At 46.1% G+C, this 19,226-nt stretch overlaps 1 protein-coding gene across 1 annotated transcript in view; it reads left to right on the top strand.

Moving 5' to 3' along the window:
- Positions 1 to 448: 448 nt before the first annotated feature.
- Positions 449 to 19,226, top strand: part of LOC144805992 (uncharacterized) — a 308,819-nt gene continuing 290,041 nt past the window's right edge. The window contains exon 1 of the mRNA XM_078672460.1: positions 449 to 701. The gene's annotated coding sequence lies outside the window, so the exon portion shown is untranslated. The remainder of the gene's footprint in view (positions 702 to 19,226) is intronic.

Below are 19,226 nucleotides of genomic sequence, written 5' to 3'. Positions count from 1 at the left end.
AACGCGCATAGCGTGACTTTGAGTGTGCGCCTGTACAGCTGAGGTGCATGCTCGCACGCTCACGACGTTATCTTTCGCTTGTTTAATTTGGAATTTCTCTTGCAAAGAACCAGCTTACGTCGGTGAATGTCGCCCCACAGTTAAGATGCATCTGAGTACTTTAAATAGCAAAATATCGTTTTTTGCTGTAGCACCATACAAGAAGGAAGATCGACTGTTTCTGGTGCAGGATTCAAACAGACTATGCCCTCGTGGTCCAGGGGCCCCGTCCTCGGCTGAGCAGTCAGTCAGCTGCGCAGCCAGCACTTATGTAAATTCCTCGCTGGCCTCGATAATAAATTAAATGGTGCACGTGCGCACATCGCGTCTGCGCGGAGAGACCTGTAACCACTGTCATGCGCATTGTGCATTTATAATTGCGCGTGTGAGGCATCCCCGTGACGTCAGAGGGATTGTGCGGCCGCAGGCCATAATTTAATGCTAGCCCCCTGAAGGCCGCTTGGATGTACGCGGTTTCGTGCTCTTTTTATTAACTATGGAAGCCAGTTCAGCCTGCCGGAGAAAGCCCGCCTCTGCTGTAGCTTTCATCGCGTTGTGGTGCGCGGCTGCACGAGGCCCCCAGCCAGGCCAGCCTGGTAATGAACACTTTGAACCAGCCCCTGGTGGACTCGTGTCCTGTTGCACTGCAGCCTGGCCTCTAGGTATGTTATAGTTCCATGCGCACGGTATTAAAGACACGGCCTCAAGGTAAGAGTGTGCACGTGTCTGAATTGTGACCTTTTACAAACTCGTGAGGTGAGAGCGTGTGTGTGTGCCCAGTGCTCACCTCTATCAACAGACCACACAGTCACAATTATGCATCGGCCCTCTTCAGAATAAACAGAAGAATAAACAAAACGGCAGTGCCGGAAAAGAGCTGTTGAAATACAGAGCAGGATTTAAAAGTGCAGGAGGAGTTGCCACTTAGGACGAGTGCAAGAGTAGAAAACTTTCGAAGGAGGTGAAACAATCGAGAAGAAAAACAGCGGAACGAGAGGAAAGTAGTAGGAAAGTGAGCATGAGGTTCGGATAGACAAAGTACAGGTACATTTGCCTTGTGGCTTGATCTGGTGAGGTATGTTCCACGGAATAAAAAGTGCCAATGGACCCAGGTTGTACTCAAAGGCACTAAACCTTTGGGGTCCAGCAGCATGGTCACGGACTTCGCAGATTGGCCCCAGGTAGACATAATGGCGGGCGGCAGCTTTGTTTTCCTTTGCAGCGCGTGCCATCAGCAGACGAGTAAGTGGTGCATTCTGTGTCATTCGACCCCTTACATTGTTTTGGGGAGGGTCATAGTGCAGGGTGTTGGTTTGAAGCCTGCTGTGCCACTGTCCTCCTGGGCCCCAACCAAACTGTCCATATCTTGTCATTGATTGCAGTAAAAAACCACCAGCTTCGCAGCTCTTTTCCTCCAATCACGTTGTTTCTGGAACAGGGGCACATGTTTGTCCATTCAGCCAGCCACAACAATTTGGCAACGAGTGGTGATAAATGTGCAGGGCACTGGCTGGTGGCAGCTATATAAGTTCTATATAAGTTCTTTAGAGATCTCAAAACTGTGGTCATTGATTTGCTAATGCTATCAGTTGCAACACTTTTAAATTCCAAACTAGTGTAACATTTTTTTACTGCACAATTCATTTCGAAGTTGCAGATCAATGTTTATATACGGGCGAACACTGATATAAGACAGTTATTTGGTATAGATTACCAATGCATTTTATTTAATTCTTCTATCAAATAGTAGAGGAAGGTATGGTACAGTGGGAAAGTGCACAGGGCAACTTCACAAATCACAAAGTACCCCATGTCAGGTGTGAGTGGTTTATTTAATCCAGGTACTAAACTGCATTTACTAAAACAAGATTTTCGTAATCCACTGCTAGAGATAAGGTGCAGCACATGAGATGTGAATATGTCACTCATAGGTGTCTTGAAACATAGAGATTTCACTCGTGTGTAATGAAAAGTTGGCAGCTATGTTTGGGCTGCGCCCTTGAGGATCGGGTGACTCTGGCCAGTGGTGTTGGAGATAGTGTCACTCATAGCCGTTGAATGTCACTCATAATTACACTGAAATTATCCAAATGTCACACATGAGCAATCTTACTCAGATCCCAGAGATTAGAAGTTTTTTTCTTTGTGTGCTGCACCGTCCCTAGTAGATCCGTCCTCTTTGGCACACACTACAGAGGGGCACCTTTGCTTTTCCCTTCAGCCAGTGGCAGGTCGGGATAAAACCAATGATTCCTGATACATTAATCATTAGTGGGGTTTGGGCCCCAGGGGATAGCATAATCTGGTGCCTAGTGAGAGATGGCTGACTCCAGGTCAGCCCTCCCAGACTTTCAGAATTAGTTGTGCTTCTGGGAAAATAACCGATGTCGCAACAGCCCAGCCCCATTCTTGACATATTTCAACCAAGAACCTTGTTTTGTGCGTCATTTGCTGTTTGGATTTTATTCTCATGTTGTGAGATGTCGAAGATGCAAATAGCCTTCCATTGTACTACGTCTCCTCCTCCTACGAACAATTTGTGTCTGAGAATGTGAGGGAACCATAAACATTTTTGTGAAAATGACTGAGAAATGTACAAACCGAAGAAAATGTGGGGGAGGTCCCCACTATAGATTGCATAGTGCCTGCATCCCACATCTCTAGGGGCGTAGCGAGACCTGACTTTGAAACATGAATTGTGCACACCTACGCCATACCCTAATTCAACGTAAAATAATCCTGTAGTCATGGGAACAAAATGTTTTTAATTAAAAGAAAAATAACGTAACAAATATTAAAATGTTTGTTATTACAGATTAGTACTGACAGCCAGGCTTACAAATAACCTTACATACATAAACACTACTTGAGTGTGTGGATGGGGTTGGCGGTGGGGAGAGCATCCCCGATTCTATGCCGCCCAGGGAACTGAGCGGAACATGTCCCACTCTTAGGGACACCGATCGCACACCAAGAAGGCTTAAAATCCAAAGGCAGTGCTGTGGATGGGGAAGCACTGTGCGGTTCCGAGTGCCTGCACTTTATTTGATAGGCAGAGAACCTGCACTCTCAAGAAAGTCCCATTGCTATCAATGGGAGAGTGCCAGCACTACTCAGTGGGACAAGAGCACTCTAAGGTTGTTAAAATCTGCACTTCTCTCCCACCATTTCAAGCACCGGTCAAAGCAAGTGCGGCTGGAAATATGCAATTGCAATTCCTATGCCGAAGCACTTTCTGCAAAATGAGCTTGTTCAGAATCTATGATACGTTGCATAATTTCAACAAAAAAAGATTTTTTTCTAGCTCAAAAGATTTAGAAGTGACCAAACTGTGTCACATAGGCTGCCCTGCAGTTAAAGACACCTTGCAAAGGTAAACTGGTCACCTTTCTTTTGCTGGTTTGTTTATTCATATCCCACAGTTGTATGTCAGACCATCTTGAACACAAATATCACTGGACAGAAATATTGTGTTCTAAATATCATTTACAAAAATATTGTCCCATTACAAAAATATCATCCCCTCGGGTGTGCATTCTATTATTAACTCCAGTGGGGTAATATTTTTTATAAATGCTCTTTACCACATAATATTTATGTTATACGATTTTCTGGTATCACACAGTTAAACTGATACTACTGAAGTATTAGTATGTATTGAAATGGCAAAACAACACAGCCACAGAATGTTACTGCATAATGCATATTTTGCCTTTTGTGACCACTTTATTTAATGAACCAGGCGACCTAATTTGATACTCCTCGCATCATAATTCTAGTGGCCCTGGTCAAGGGGAACTTGCAGTTCTTTGACCTGAGACATATCACACACACAAATACACGCACACACACACACACACCGACCACATACATACATGTATCTAAACACACAGTCATAACTGAGGAGAAAACTGTATTTTATATTTCCAAAAACACATCCATTCACGCAAAGTTGTCATATCCAAGAGGAAATTATGTTTTACATCTCCCAAAAAAGAATTACATTAATTTTTTGTTACTTTTGAAAGCCCCCATTATACTGGTCAGATTGCAAAAGAATTATGCACAGGTTATATTAATTAGAAGAGAGAAACTAAAGGCACAATGGTCTTGAACTGTTTATTTGCAATCTCGGTCAAACAGTCATATTTGTTTTATTTTTCCATTTAATGCCTTTAGAAGGCAAGAGAAAGACCCCTCAGACATGTCACACCCGTAGCGCAGATTTACCAGAGTCTTCATTTTCGTTATGTTAATCTGGACCGAACACCAGGAGATGTCGATTATCCAGAGGTGCCATTTTTATTTGCTCCAGATTCAAACCAGAGCAAACATCAAACCGATGTAGGTGGATCTTGGAGAGGATCCATATCAGAGTGGCACAAGAAGGCATGAGGGATCAGGGCATCTGGCTATCTCTCTTCAATTTTGAGCCTACTTGATTATTTGATGCCAGGATCTAGCTTGCCTCATCCTGGCCATGGGGGATGACAGTCCACACCCTTATTGAGTAAATACTGTGTTACTAGATGAAAATGACCAAAAGCGGAGATCCGTTCAAGAAGCATAAGTTCTCACCCCATAGCTATAAGGGATGTGTTGTCATTTAATCACTAAGAAAAAAGCGTAAGTGGTCAAGTTGGTGCATGCGACGACTAGAGAGGGAAAGCTGGTGGAACACAGAAAAGGAGTCACGTCTCAATAAGGAGAACCAGAGAGGGACAGATCAAAAGAGGTTTGGGTAGAAAGCCATGCAGAGTTTGTCTGTAACCCAAAGCTCTTCACCAGACCCAAGGTATGAGATAGGATCTTTGTCCTCACAGTAAATTGCAACTAGCTTAGCTTGTGACACTGGAGCCCAGTACTTGGTATGAGGGTGGAGCCACAACTTTGGCTGCATTTGGACATTCGTCCTTAGTGTGAGACTGAAGGCCGGTTGTCAGTTTGAGACCGGAGGCCAGTGCACAGAGCGAGATGGAGCTCATCCTTGGTTTACAGATGGAGTTTAGTTATTGATGTGAGGCTGGAGTTTCGCTCTGGTGTAACAATGGACCCTGCAGTGCGGGGGCCCGAGTTCCAGGGCGCCCCCGCTGGCACTGTACACGGGTGGGCCGGAGAGCTCCTGACTGGGTCCGGGAGCATGGGGGCCCCCGCCATGCACTTTGCAGGAGGGCCCCCGCAAGTTTCGTTACGCCACTGGCACCGGATGAGCAGTGATAGATCACGAAATGGAGCTTAACTGCATTATGTGCGGGCAAGCCTAGTTCTTCCTTCGGCCACCTGCCAGGTGGGGTGATATCTTGGCCCCGCCAGCCACACTTCTGACAACTCCTTTGTTCACGCTAATTGGTCAGCTCCTCTGTTCCCCTGTGACGTGGTAAAGAACCCGAGACTCAGTGCCGCGGTCACGCGCATCCCACGCTCCCCTCTGCTTCTCCTGCGCGCGCTGCTGCAAGCTCCGCCGCGCTCGAGCTCTTCTCCTTCCCCTCGCTCGCGGCCTCCATGCTGAGTGGTTTCCCTGCTAATCACTGTCCATCAAATGGCCAAAGAGTGCTCTGCCTTCTGAGATCACAATCCAGAGTCTGATTGCTTTTCCTCTTGTTCCGAGAAGGGCTTTCACAGCCGATGCTTTTTGGTGTTCTTTTCCTGTCAAGATCAAAGCCTCTGCTGTTGCATAGGTCTTAAATGGATGGCTCGGTCTGTGGAGGCTGTGATTATGCTGAGGAATGTGTGACTGAGATCACAGGTCAGCCAAAAGATGCGGCCAGCGCATTTTAAAATGTTCACGCGCGCACTTTTGGACAGATATGAAACGTGCGCTGTTCTGATTCTTAGACAATTTCCCCCCGTTGCTGGAAGGTAAAAAACATATTTCGAGGAGGATGGCTACCTATATTTATGTCAATGCCTGTACTTTCCATTTGCACAACATTCTCCCTCCGAGGATTGGAAGTGCTTGACTCAGTCGGATTCCGGTGCCAGCTGTCCTGGCAGATTTTTTTTGTTACAGATTTATACAACTCGGGCTCGACCCGAAGTGTGAGAAGTTGGCCTGATGTGCAGTGCTCACTATTCTAGTGATCACTATATATCAGTCCAAACAACCCTTATTGATGATTGGTTGTAAGTCAACCTTATAGACCAGCTATCCTAGTAGCATGGATACGAGCAGTCTAAGGCTAAGACTCTAGAGGGCGTGTTAAGCCAGCTGTTTTACCATCACATTACCCCTTGAACACCCAGTGAAAGGACACCACACAAGTTGTTATGAAAATAAACAGTGTATTTATTTATAACAAGACTACCCTGGCTCTTTATGAGACAGGGAGCTAAGCACACAACAAAACTCTTACGAAAATACTTTTAAGTTAGCACGTTACACAAATGCCCGAGGGGCACGAAAAACCATATACGCTAAAAGTGGAATGCGAATTACTAGCAGGTAAGTAACAGTTCTAATAGGCTTTGGAATCGCTAGGACTGGACTAGGGAATCGTTAGATTGCTACTAGGAGGCCCAGGGGACTCGGGTGCAGAGTGTGCACTCTCACGCGGGATGCGGGACAAAGTCTATGGAAGCTAGAATTCACAAAGTTAGTGTTCACGGGCGAACCCGACCTGGTAGGGAGAAAACGACAGTGGATCCTGACCCTTGGATAGTGAGGCTATGCTGGGACACCGGAGTGCCGAAGTTACCTAGCCCAGGGGCTGCAGCTGCATAGGTCTGAAAAGACGTCGGGGATCTCGTTGCCGGACCAGGAGCCTGGAAGGAAGAAGTTGCTGGCAGGCGACCAGTGAAGAAAAGTTCGATGGATCCAAGCCTGGATCAAGGAAGAAGAAAACCTGAAAGCAGAGGGGACCAAGTTCTTGAATCACTAGCCAGTGATTAAGTGGGCACCAGGATGGCACCGGGCGAAGTCACCGCAGTCAGGTGAGTGGGCGCTGCTGGGCTCTGCAGTCTCTCGGACCAGGAGGCGTTGTCGGCGACCAGGATGGAGGTGCGAGCTGTCCCACGAAGGATGAAGTCGTTGGCGTCGAAGTTACCCAGGATTGGGCAACAAGCCTTGGCTAATTCAAGCCCACGCGGTGGACTCAAAATGGCGTCTTGAGTGGACCAGGAGGGTCCGGGGTGCTCCTCTTCTGGAAGGGAGCAAGGGCCAGTCTGGAGCAACCAGACCAGCAGCAGAAATGTCGTCGGGCGTCGTCAGGAAGGCCACAAGCCAACGGGCTAGTAGCCAAACAACGCGGTGAGCAGCGGAAAGCAGAAGGGCCCCACGCAGACCGTGGAGATGCTGGGGGGCTGCACTTCGGAGCTGGAGCTGCTCAGAGTCGGGGCTTCTCGGACCCCAAAGCACTCACCAGTAGATTACTCGGCGGGCTTGCTGGAAAGAAGTCGTGCAGTCTTGCAGATGGCCGGTCCCTTGAGGTCTCGTCGCACCCACGGTTCTCAGCTGGGCTGTAGAGGTGGGTAGAGGTCAGAGGTGCCAGGGAAGCCGGTTCTCGTCGAGCTGGGCAGTCGGATTCCGGAGGAAGGACTTGCAGCAGACCGCAGTGTTCTTAGATGGTGCCTGCGGATGCAGGGTGACTACTCCTTAGTCACAAGGGAGAAATCTTAGGAAGAAGTGTTGAGTTCCTTTCGCAGAAAGTAGTTTCAGGATTCAAAGATGATCTGATTTGGAAGGGGGCCAGTCTCTACCTTTATCCTGTAAAAAGGGGCTGGCACGCGACTAAGTCCTGCCCTATGGGTGGGACTAGGAGGGGGGTGGTTACACCCACTTCCTTGGCGGGCTTTTCCCCAGCACAGGGTCTGGAGTGACCCTGGAACTGGTTCCAGCCAGCCTATGCACAGTGAGCACCGGGGTGCCACGTGCAGTCACCTTCCTCTAAAGCCCTGCCTACCTACAATACACAAAATCCTGTCTGGGACGGTGCTGGCACCGCCCCTGGCAGGAAACCCTTTGTCCTTATCTCCTGCTCTGGGAGGACTCCCAGCAGCAGGAGGGCAGACTTGTGTCTCGGTGGCAGCATCCATTTTGTGGATGCTAAGGCTCTGTCTGACTTTAACCGGGGTTAGGGGTTACATACATGTCGTGTCCCTCTAGAAGGGTGGAATGCTAACCCCGTCGCCAGAATTGGCGAGGGGTTAGTATTCCAATTCGTATGACACCTTACTCGACATGTTTTGATAAAGCGATACCAGAGTTGGCATATAACCGCGAGGATTATAATGCACTTAAGAGTATATGGTATGCGATATCATGGAAACGGCTAAGGGATGGATCCCGAAAGCCGCAGACAGGCTCAGCTCATGCCAGAGCACCATCTCACACGATTCCAAGCACTCTGCCTTCAGGATTGTTAAGGCCTGCCATAGGAGTGACTGATAGGAGATCTGTGTGTCCATTTTTAGGGTTAGATATAGGTATACTATATCTAAAGCAAAGGGTGATTACACCACCTTGCCCCAGCTGTCAAGCAGCCAGTTGTGTCAGATTTGGATGGCCAGCCAGGGGTGGCATAATACATGCTGCAGCCCCTGGTAGGCCCTGGGTACACCTATGCCCTGGGTACCTAAGGTACACTGTACAGGGACTGATAAGGTGGCTCAGTATCCAATTTAGATATGTACCTAAGGTACATGGAATCCATTTTACAGAGAGAGCAGTGGGCCTGAGGTCCTGAATAGCAGGGCCTCAGGTCAACTAAGTCAGAAAACCAGCAAAACACCAGGCCAAAAAGTTGGGGGCAACCATAGTCAGGGCTCTACCTTCCTACATAACCCCCCCCCAAACGAAAGGAGATAAGGCTAGCCTTGCCAGGTAAGCCTATATTGCCTGAGTGGCCATATAAGGAAGTACCAGCACTGGCATGGTTACCCCCTATCTCATGGTCCACTAAGCAATCCCTCACCCTAAGGGTGTCTGAGGGTCTCCACCATAGGGAATCTCTACCTGTGGTGTGTTTTGTCAAAGAAAAAGGCTGGTGCTGAGATGGAGTACTGAAGTGAGGCTCCACTAATTTTGGGCTCAGCTTCCTCCAATCATCATCCACCATAGAGGCCTTTCTTTCCAAGACTGAGTTGTTTTGGGCTCTCAGGGTCAACCTCTGGCTACCTACAGCTGGAGGTTGGGTCCCTCTGTTTGGCTTACTGGAGGGACAGTTCAGGTCTGGGGCCCTCAGGTCCCAAGTTTGGCTGTGCCCAACAGTGTCCATCTGTGGGAGGTCCCTAACTAATTTTAAGGGGGATCCCTCAGGAGTGTGTCTTATTTTCACTTGGCTAGGTCTACTAGCTTCAGTGCCCTTAATCTGCTGATTGGGAAATTCTTTTGGACAGGGGGCCCCTTGGGGTCCAACACTGGCCTCCCTGACCTCTACAGCCCTGGGCTGACTGAGGCAGGGTAGAGAGGGGCAGGTTACCTGCTCCAGACTGGGTCCCACCTTGGAAGGGTCCATTGACATCAGGGGTTCTGCCAGGCTAGGCCTGACTACCTCTGTGGCAGTTTCTTCACAAGGGGTCAGATCAGTTCCCTGAGGAGGCTGACCCTTTCTTAAAGTCTGGTGGGAGGGAGATTTCTCTTCCTCCTCAATACTCTCTGTCTGAGTGGAGTGATCCATAGTTTCAGGCTTCACAACACTATCATCTGTCTGAGTTTGAGCTGTGGCCATCACAACTCTCCCAACCTTTTCAGGAGGGGGCTCAGTTTGGGTGTGGGCTGTTACCATGACAGCCTTGACAACCTGTTCTGGGAAGGAAGTTGTCTGAGATTGGGTTGTGACTGGCACAACCCTCCTGACCTGTTCAGGGAGGATATCTTGGACTGGAGCTGTGGCTACCACTGCCCCACTAACCTTACCATGGATGTTTACCATTCTAGAATGGGTTTCTTGCTCTACTTCAGCCCAGGCTGAGAGCTCTAAATCATTCCCCAGTAGGCAATCTACAGGCAAGTTTGGTGACACTGCCACTCTCTTGTGGCCAGTGACACCTCCCCAGCTGAGATTGACCACTGCCATGGGATGATCTCTCTGTACTCCATCAATATTGGTCACCTGGTATGTGGCACCAGGTAAAAGTTGCCTTGAGGGGACTAGACTCTCAGTCACCATAGTGATGCTAGCCCCTGTATCTCTATAGGCCTCAACTTTTATACCATTGATGAGGGGCTCCTGTCTGTACTTGCCCAAAGTGTTGGGACAAGTTGTGAAGTTGGCAAACCCCATGCCAGTCTCACAGACAAGAGTATCTAAGTTTGGGGACCTGGTTAGGCCAGAGTCCCCAGGAACTCCCAAAGTAAATGCACCCAAATTCTTGGGGGCACTCCCACCACCTGGGGGATTACTACTAGTAGTAACAGGAGGTTTGGGAATGTTACTTGGGGGTATGTTTTCCTTATTGTTATTCTTGGGGCAACTGCTGTCAGTTTTTAAATGACCCACCTGTTTACAGGGATAACAATAAGGTTTCTTCTGGTTGTTGGAAAGATTCTGGGACCCACCCCCCTCAGAGGATTTTTGGGGCCCTGATGTGGTTTGATCTGTGGATTTATTCCCACCCTTCTCTTGAGGCTTGGTTGATTCCTTTTTCTGGTCACCACCTTGGTTCTTGGGCCTAATCCTGGTTCTGACCCATTTGTCTGCCCTCTTACCCAATTCTTGTGGAGAGGTCAGATCAGAGTCTACCAGGTGCTGGTGTAATAACTGGTTCTGACAATTATTTAAGACTTGCTCTCTCATAATTAGATTATACAATCCTTTGAAATCAGTAACCTTACTACCCAGTAGCCAGCCTTCCAAAGCCTTAGTGGCACAATCAACAAAGTCAGACCAGTCCTGAGACTGAGTTTTCTGGGTGTCTCTGAACAGCAACCTGTACTGCTCAGTGGTTAAACCAAACCCATCAACCAGTGCATTTTTCAGGACCTGGTAATTGTTAGCATCCTCAACTCTAGTAGTGAGGAGCTTATCTCTACCTTTGCCATCAAAGGAGAGCCACAGTATAGCTGCCCACTGACTCTGGGGAATGCCCTGCACAGTGCAGGCCCTCTCCAGAGCAGCCATCCATTTCTGGATGTCATCCCCTTGCTTAAAGGGGGGCACTATTTTAGTCAGGTGTTTAGTATCTAAACCCTTCTCTTTATCTCTTGGGAGATTGCTGCCACCAGTGGGAGCTAGCCCACTCATCTGCTGCTCTCTTGCCAGGGCAAGCTTCTCTTTGGCCAGGGCAATTTCTTCCCTTTCAATCCTCAGTTCAGCTTGTCTCATCCTAGCTTCATGCTCCTTTCTCTGAGGGGAAGTAAATCTCCTCTGTGGAGGATTCCTTCTCCCCTGAGAAGAGGCATTAGAGTGCAGAGATCTATTGGAGTCCCTAGAAAGAGATCTATCTCTCCTAACTCCAAGGTTAGGCCCACTTCGGGTTAGTACTGGGGGGCCCCCAGATCCTAGCCCAAGTAAGTCTAAGTTGGTCCTAGTTAGCCTTCTGACTACCTCAAGACCTTTGTCTACCTCATCCCCAGAGAGTACCTCCTGATCCTCCTCCTCAACTGCTGAATCAGTGTTGGGGAGATCTGGATCCCCAGAGGTTCCCTCTAAGGCTGGCATGTTCTCATGTAACTGAGAAAGCTTTCTGGCATCATATGTCTCTAAGAGACCTATCAGAAAGGAAGTGGTGGGGTTAGACCCCTGCTTCAGTTTTCTGGAGACACAGATCTGTCTCATCTCATGGAAACTGAGAGGTGCATATCTTGAAGTGACCTGTGGAGGGTCAACACTGACATGGGGAGTCTCAGTAGAGTCCCCCTGAGTCGACATGCTTTTCTAGTGAGGTGTAAGTGGTGCACTTACCTACACTATATGTTTGCCTACTGATCCCTTGCTAGAGTTGTAGTTTAGGGTGTGCTAGGCCCTAGGAGCTACAACAGCTGGTTCAGTAGAACTCAGAGTATTCTAAGCTAAGTTATATGTACCTTTAGTACTTATGTGATCTTTCACAAGATATTCTTAGGGCATGTGTGGTAAAACAACAGCAAGCTCAAATCCCAACCGCTGCTCACCAATGTGAGAAGTTGGCCTGATGTGCAGTGCTCACTATTCTAGTGATCACTATATATCAGTCCAAACAACCCTTATTGATGATTGGTTGTAAGTCAACCTTATAGACCAGCTATCCTAGTAGCATGGATACGAGCAGTCTAAGGCTAAGACTCTGGAGGGCGTGTTAAGCCAGCTGTTTTACCATCACATTACCCCTTGAACACCCAGTGAAAGGACACCACACAAGTTGTTATGAAAATAAACAGTGTATTTATTTATAACAAGACTACCCTGGCTCTTTATGAGACAGGGAGCTAAGCACACAACAAAACTCTTACGAAAATACTTTTAAGTTAGCATGTTACACAAATGCCCGAGGGGCACGAAAAACCATATACGCTAAAAGTGGAATGCGAATTACTAGCAGGTAAGTAACAGTTCTAATAGGCTTTGGAATCGCTAGGACTGGACTAGGGAATCGTTAGATTGCTACTAGGAGGCCCAGGGGACTCGGGTGCAGAGTGTGCACTCTCACGCGGGATGCGGGACAAAGTCTATGGAAGCTAGAATTCACAAAGTTAGTGTTCACGGGCGAACCCGACCTGGTAGGGAGAAAACGACAGTGGATCCTGACCCTTGGATAGTGAGGCTATGCTGGGACACCGGAGTGCCGAAGTTACCTAGCCCAGGGGCTGCAGCTGCATAGGTCTGAAAAGACGTCGGGGATCTCGTTGCCGGACCAGGAGCCTGGAAGGAAGAAGTTGCTGGCAGGCGACCAGTGAAGAAAAGTTCGATGGATCCAAGCCTGGATCAAGGAAGAAGAAAACCTGAAAGCAGAGGGGACCAAGTTCTTGAATCACTAGCCAGTGATTAAGTGGGCACCAGGATGGCACCGGGCGAAGTCACCGCAGTCAGGTGAGTGGGCGCTGCTGGGCTCTGCAGTCTCTCGGACCAGGAGGCGTTGTCGGCGACCAGGATGGAGGTGCGAGCTGTCCCACGAAGGATGAAGTCGTTGGCGTCGAAGTTACCCAGGATTGGGCAACAAGCCTTGGCTAATTCAAGCCCACGCGGTGGACTCAAAATGGCGTCTTGAGTGGACCAGGAGGGTCCGGGGTGCTCCTCTTCTGGAAGGGAGCAAGGGCCAGTCTGGAGCAACCAGACCAGCAGCAGAAATGTCGTCGGGCGTCGTCAGGAAGGCCACAAGCCAACGGGCTAGTAGCCAAACAACGCGGTGAGCAGCGGAAAGCAGAAGGGCCCCACGCAGATCGTGGAGATGCTGGGGGGCTGCACTTCGGAGCTGGAGCTGCTCAGAGTCGGGGCTTCTCGGACCCCAAAGCACTCACCAGTAGATTACTCGGCGGGCTTGCTGGAAAGAAGTCGTGCAGTCTTGCAGATGGCCGGTCCCTTGAGGTCTCGTCGCACCCACGGTTCTCAGCTGGGCTGTAGAGGTGGGTAGAGGTCAGAGGTGCCAGGGAAGCCGGTTCTCGTCGAGCTGGGCAGTCGGATTCCGGAGGAAGGACTTGCAGCAGACCGCAGTGTTCTTAGATGGTGCCTGCGGATGCAGGGTGACTACTCCTTAGTCACAAGGGAGAAATCTTAGGAAGAAGTCTTGAGTTCCTTTCGCAGAAAGTAGTTTCAGGATTCAAAGATGATCTGATTTGGAAGGGGGCCAGTCTCTACCTTTATCCTGTAAAAAGGGGCTGGCACGCGACTAAGTCCTGCCCTATGGGTGGGACTAGGAGGGGGGTGGTTACACCCACTTCCTTGGCGGGCTTTTCCCCAGCACAGGGTCTGGAGTGACCCTGGAACTGGTTCCAGCCAGCCTATGCACAGTGAGCACCGGGGTGCCACGTGCAGTCACCTTCCTCTAAAGCCCTGCCTACCTACAATACACAAAATCCTGTCTGGGACGGTGCTGGCACCGCCCCTGGCAGGAAACCCTTTGTCCTTATCTCCTGCTCTGGGAGGACTGCCAGCAGCAGGAGGGCAGACTTGTGTCTCGGTGGCAGCATCCATTTTGTGGATGCTAAGGCTCTGTCTGACTTTAACCGGGGTTAGGGGTTACATACATGTCGTGTCCCTCTAGAAGGGTGGAATGCTAACCCCGTCGCCAGAATTGGCGAGGGGTTAGTATTCCAATTCGTATGACACCTTACTCGACATGTTTTGATAAAGCGATACCAGAGTTGGCATATAACCGCGAGGATTATAATGCACTTAAGAGTATATGGTATGCGATATCATGGAAACGGCTAAGGGATGGATCCCGAAAGCCGCAGACAGGCTCAGCTCATGCCAGAGCACCATCTCACACGATTCCAAGCACTCTGCCTTCAGGATTGTTAAGGCCTGCCATAGGAGTGACTGATAGGAGATCTGTGTGTCCATTTTTAGGGTTAGATATAGGTATACTATATCTAAAGCAAAGGGTGATTACACCACCTTGCCCCAGCTGTCAAGCAGCCAGTTGTGTCAGATTTGGATGGCCAGCCAGGGGTGGCATAATACATGCTGCAGCCCCTGGTAGGCCCTGGGTACACCTATGCCCTGGGTACCTAAGGTACACTGTACAGGGACTGATAAGGTGGCTCAGTATCCAATTTAGATATGTACCTAAGGTACATGGAATCCATTTTACAGAGAGAGCAGTGGGCCTGAGGTCCTGAATAGCAGGGCCTCAGGTCAACTAAGTCAGAAAACCAGCAAAACACCAGGCCAAAAAGTTGGGGGCAACCATAGTCAGGGCTCTACCTTCCTACACAAAGGTATTGGTATCACACTTTCTATGCATTATGTTTATGAAAATGTAGCGCTTGGCAGCCCTTTAGTGGCAATGCCGGTCATAGGCGCAGCCTTTTCCTGTAAAGATGAGTGTTTTTTGGGAAGGGCAGAGTAAGGAAGGTCATTAGCGTGCTGAATGTTTGGTGTGTGCAGACACCATTTCTGGTCTTCCTACAAGTTAAATCGTTGAGTGCATCCACTTTACATGGGAGTGAAGAGAAAAAAGGGCCCACACATTAAAGGAACTCATTTAGGTGCAGGCGTTGCATGACGCACCTGCCATTCCACAAACTGTTTCTTGCACCCTATTGACTCTCAGATGCTACACCTGCTGGCATAAACTGAGGGACACATGGAAAACCAGACTCAAAATCTCGCTTGCTCCACTGCAGAGACCCTTCTCACCCCAGCGTTAGTGTTGTCGGGTGTCTAGGACGGGTACTTCCTTAAGGGAGCACCCCAAGCCTTGCCTCCAAGCTCTGTCGCAGTAGCACTGTTCACGCCCCCCTACTTTCCAGAGGACAGGGCCATGGCATTCTTAGTCACTCAGATTCTGGTTGCCCCTGTGAGTATCACCAATACCGCCCGGAGTGGATTTATCTAGGGTGAGCACGGTTTAGCTGATGAAGCGGCCCCTGTATCAGGAGATGAGGCTTCATGTAACTGCTTTACCCCATAACAGAGTTATACCATGTAAGACTGTCTTCGCTTTGTCAATCATGAAGACTTACTCCTGTGGCTGCATGTATTTATTCATTCATCCATCCATCCATCCTGTAAGGTGGTCTCTAAATTAGTTGTTTTTTGGGCCGCATTCACGTTTGATATAACACCCTATCACACAAAAAGGCGGAGGCCTACTGTATACATGTTTCAGCACCAGTCCAAACAATCACTCCAAACCCAGGGCACTTACTATGGGTCTCACAAACTGGAGGTCTCTAGAACTAAAATAGTACAAAAATGTAAAAATGGTGTACAGTCATAATATCGAGTCAATTATTTCGACTGGACAGAATATCGAGTAAAAAATATAGAATGGACATAATATCGACTAGACATAATATAGACAACAAAAATATTGACTAGAGAAAATTAATATCGAATAGAATGGACATAATATCGAATCAAAAATATAGAATGGACATAATATCGACTAGACATAATATAGACAACAAAAATATCGAATTTAAGGTAAGTTAATAATAATTTTTATTTTTTGTGTAATATAAGTCTGTAGCGGGTTGTGGGTTTATAGGGGAATAGGGTGGGAAGTAATTTAATTCTAATTAATTAAATATGTTAATTTATTTATTGATATATATTTAGAATTAATTGTTAATTAATTATTAATTGGTAATTAATTAAAATATAATTGGTAATTAATTATAATTGATTAATTGATAAATATTTTAATTTTAGTAATTTATTTTCTGTAGCGGGTTGTGGGTTTATAGGGGAATAGGGTGGGAAGTAATTTAATTATAATTAATTAAATATGTTAATTTATTTATTGATAATAATTTAGAATTAATTGTTAATTAATTATTAATTGGTAATTAATTAAAATATAATTGGTAATTAATTATAATTGATTAATTGATAAATATTTTAATTTTAGTAATTTATTTTCTGTAGCGGGTTGTGGGTTTATAGGGGAATAGGGTGGGAAGTAATTTAATTATAATTAATTAAATATGTTAATTTATTTATTGATATTTTTAAAAAAATAATTGTTAATTAATTATTAATTGGTAATTAATTAAAATATTATTGGTAATTAATTATAATTGATTAATTGATAAATATTTTAATTTTAGGGTTCAGGGTCAGTTGTCAGTTTTTGGGTAAAGGGGTATTTTTAGGGTTCAGGGTCAGTTTTCAGTTTTTGGGTAAAGGGGTATTTTTAGGGTTCAGGGTCAGTTTTCAGTTTTTGGGGTAAAGGGGTATTTTTAGGGTTCAGGGTCAGTTTTCAGTTTGTAGGTAAAGGGGTATTTTTAGGGTTCAGGGTCAGTTTTCAGTTTTTGGGTAAAGGGGTATTTTTAGGGTTCAGGGTCAGTTTTCAGTTTTTGGGTAAAGGGGTATTTTTAGGGTTCAGGGTCAGTTTTCAGTTTTTGGGTAAAGGGGTATTTTTAGGGTTCAGGGTCAGTTTTCAGTTTTTGGGGTAAAGGGGTATTTTTAGGGTTCAGGGTCAGTTTTCAGTTTTTGGGGTAAAGGGGTATTTTTAGGGTTCTGGGTCAGTTTTCAGTTTGTAGGTAAAGGGGTATTTTTAGGGTTCAGGGTCAGTTTTCAGTTTTTGGGTAAAGGGGTATTTTTAGGGTTCAGGGTCAGTTTTCAGTTTTTGGGGTAAAGGGGTATTTTTAGGGTTCAGGGTCAGTTTTCAGTTTGTAGGTAAAGGGGTATTTTTAGGGTTCAGGGTCAGTTTTCAGTTTTTGGGTAAAGGGGTATTTTTAGGGTTCAGGGTCAGTTTTCAGTTTTCGGGTAAAGGGGTATTTTTAGGGTTCAGGGTCAGTTTTCAGTTTATGGGTAAAGGGGTATTTTTAGGGTTCAGGGTCAGTTTTGGGTTTTTGGGGTACAGGGGTACTTTGTAAAAATAAGGTAAAATTACATTTAAATTACATTTATTTAATAAAATTAAATTATATTAAATTATATTATAATATTTTTTATTAATTTATATTCAAAAAATTATTATATACTTACCAATACTTATGTTGTAATGGTATGCGTTGTAAAGGTATATGCGTTGTAAAATCTTGCGTTGTAAATGTATGCGTTGTAAAAGTTTTTGCGTTGTAAAAGTTTTGTTGTAATGGTAGGCGTTGTAAAAGTATGCGTTGTAACGTCATACATCCCTGGAGTGGGAATAGTAATTTTAACCTCTACGCTATCCAGCGCTTTCCCTACTGTTGCACCCACTGGAGTGGGAGTAGTAAATTTTACCTCTACGCTATCCAACACTTTTGCTAATGTTGAACTCACTATAGTTGTAACAATAAATTTTAAACATTTTCTAAAATGTTATATATGTTTATTTAATAATATGTTTAAATATATATATATATATATATATATATATATATATATTTATATATATATATATATATATATATATGTGTGTGTGTAATTTTTGGTGATATAATTTTTTTAATTATATAAATTATTTATTAAAATTATATTTTTTTAATAATTATTTCTAAGTTTATATTAAATATATTTATTACTATATTAGTTTTAACTTACTTTTAAGACATTTTAAAAAATCGATATTTTGACAGTCTATATTTTTGTAAGTCGATATTTTGGAGTCGATATTTTGGTACTTACCTGTTTGAAGATAGGGAGTCGATATTTTGTCAATCGATATTTTTGACTCGATATTTGTGTATCTCGATATTTGTGTCGTCGATATTATGTCAGTGATCCTGTAAAAATCAACTAGCTGGTGTCCCCAGTACTTAAGCAAGCAGTCCACCAGCCTATTCCACACTATGTACACACGTCGCAGTGCTCCAGTTATACTTTAACATCCTAGTTTCAAGGCAGTGGACCTATCTACAGACACCAGGTTATGTTCAATGCACTGATCAAAGTAATCCACACAGAGCCAGCATTTTACAGGACTGTCTCTTATGCAGCATTTCTAGCCTTCCAGAGCTCTGAGGAGGGGCAATGCTTTCCCTGTGTATTTCAACTGTGTTGCCCTCAATTCATTCAGCTGAACTGCGTGCGATACGACATCTGATCTGGTTCTGTTAGCAGCATGTTAACTGTGTAAGGTATATCTAAATCTGATAGGCTGGAGCACAATGGCAATGGTAGGCCTGCATCCTGATGGGGCTCAGTCTTCTTTGGCCCAGTCATTAGTCTGGTGCAAGAGCTCCTGTTTTGTCCTTGTTCACACGAGGCACACCTGCCTTAGGTGTATCTCAGTATGAACCATCCTTTCAAACATATTGTGGTGCTAGCATGATACTACTGTCCTTCAGCAGTGGCAGCTCAACTCTTTCCCATACCAAAGAGTCTCTGAGATGTGATACCTTATTGTGGACTGATTCAGGTCCACCAGGGAAACGGGCCCCCAGATGGCTTATGCATCCTGGTATGTGTTGAGATGGCATCTGACTAGGGAAAACCAGAAAGCTTTACCCCATCACTGAAGCAGCAACACTGTTTGCCTGTTTCTTTCTGTAAGGCTGGGACCTGGCCCCCCTGTTTGGATCCTGACACTGTTCGCCACTGGTGGGCAGACTGTTAAGGGCTTCAAGAGTGCTCTACTCTGGTCTGTCTGAAATACCTGGCTTTGCTCCACAGCAGAGGTTAACTCCCTGTGGAATATCTCACCAAAACTAATAGGCTAGCATGGCATTTGTTGGT

The sequence above is a fragment of the Lissotriton helveticus genome, chromosome 1_2 (genome assembly GCF_964261635.1).
Source record: "Lissotriton helveticus chromosome 1_2, aLisHel1.1, whole genome shotgun sequence".
In the NCBI taxonomy this organism is placed as follows: Eukaryota; Metazoa; Chordata; class Amphibia; order Caudata; family Salamandridae; genus Lissotriton; species Lissotriton helveticus.
Note: the sequence above shows the minus strand (reverse complement) of the source record. Positions and strands in the feature narration are given on the sequence as shown.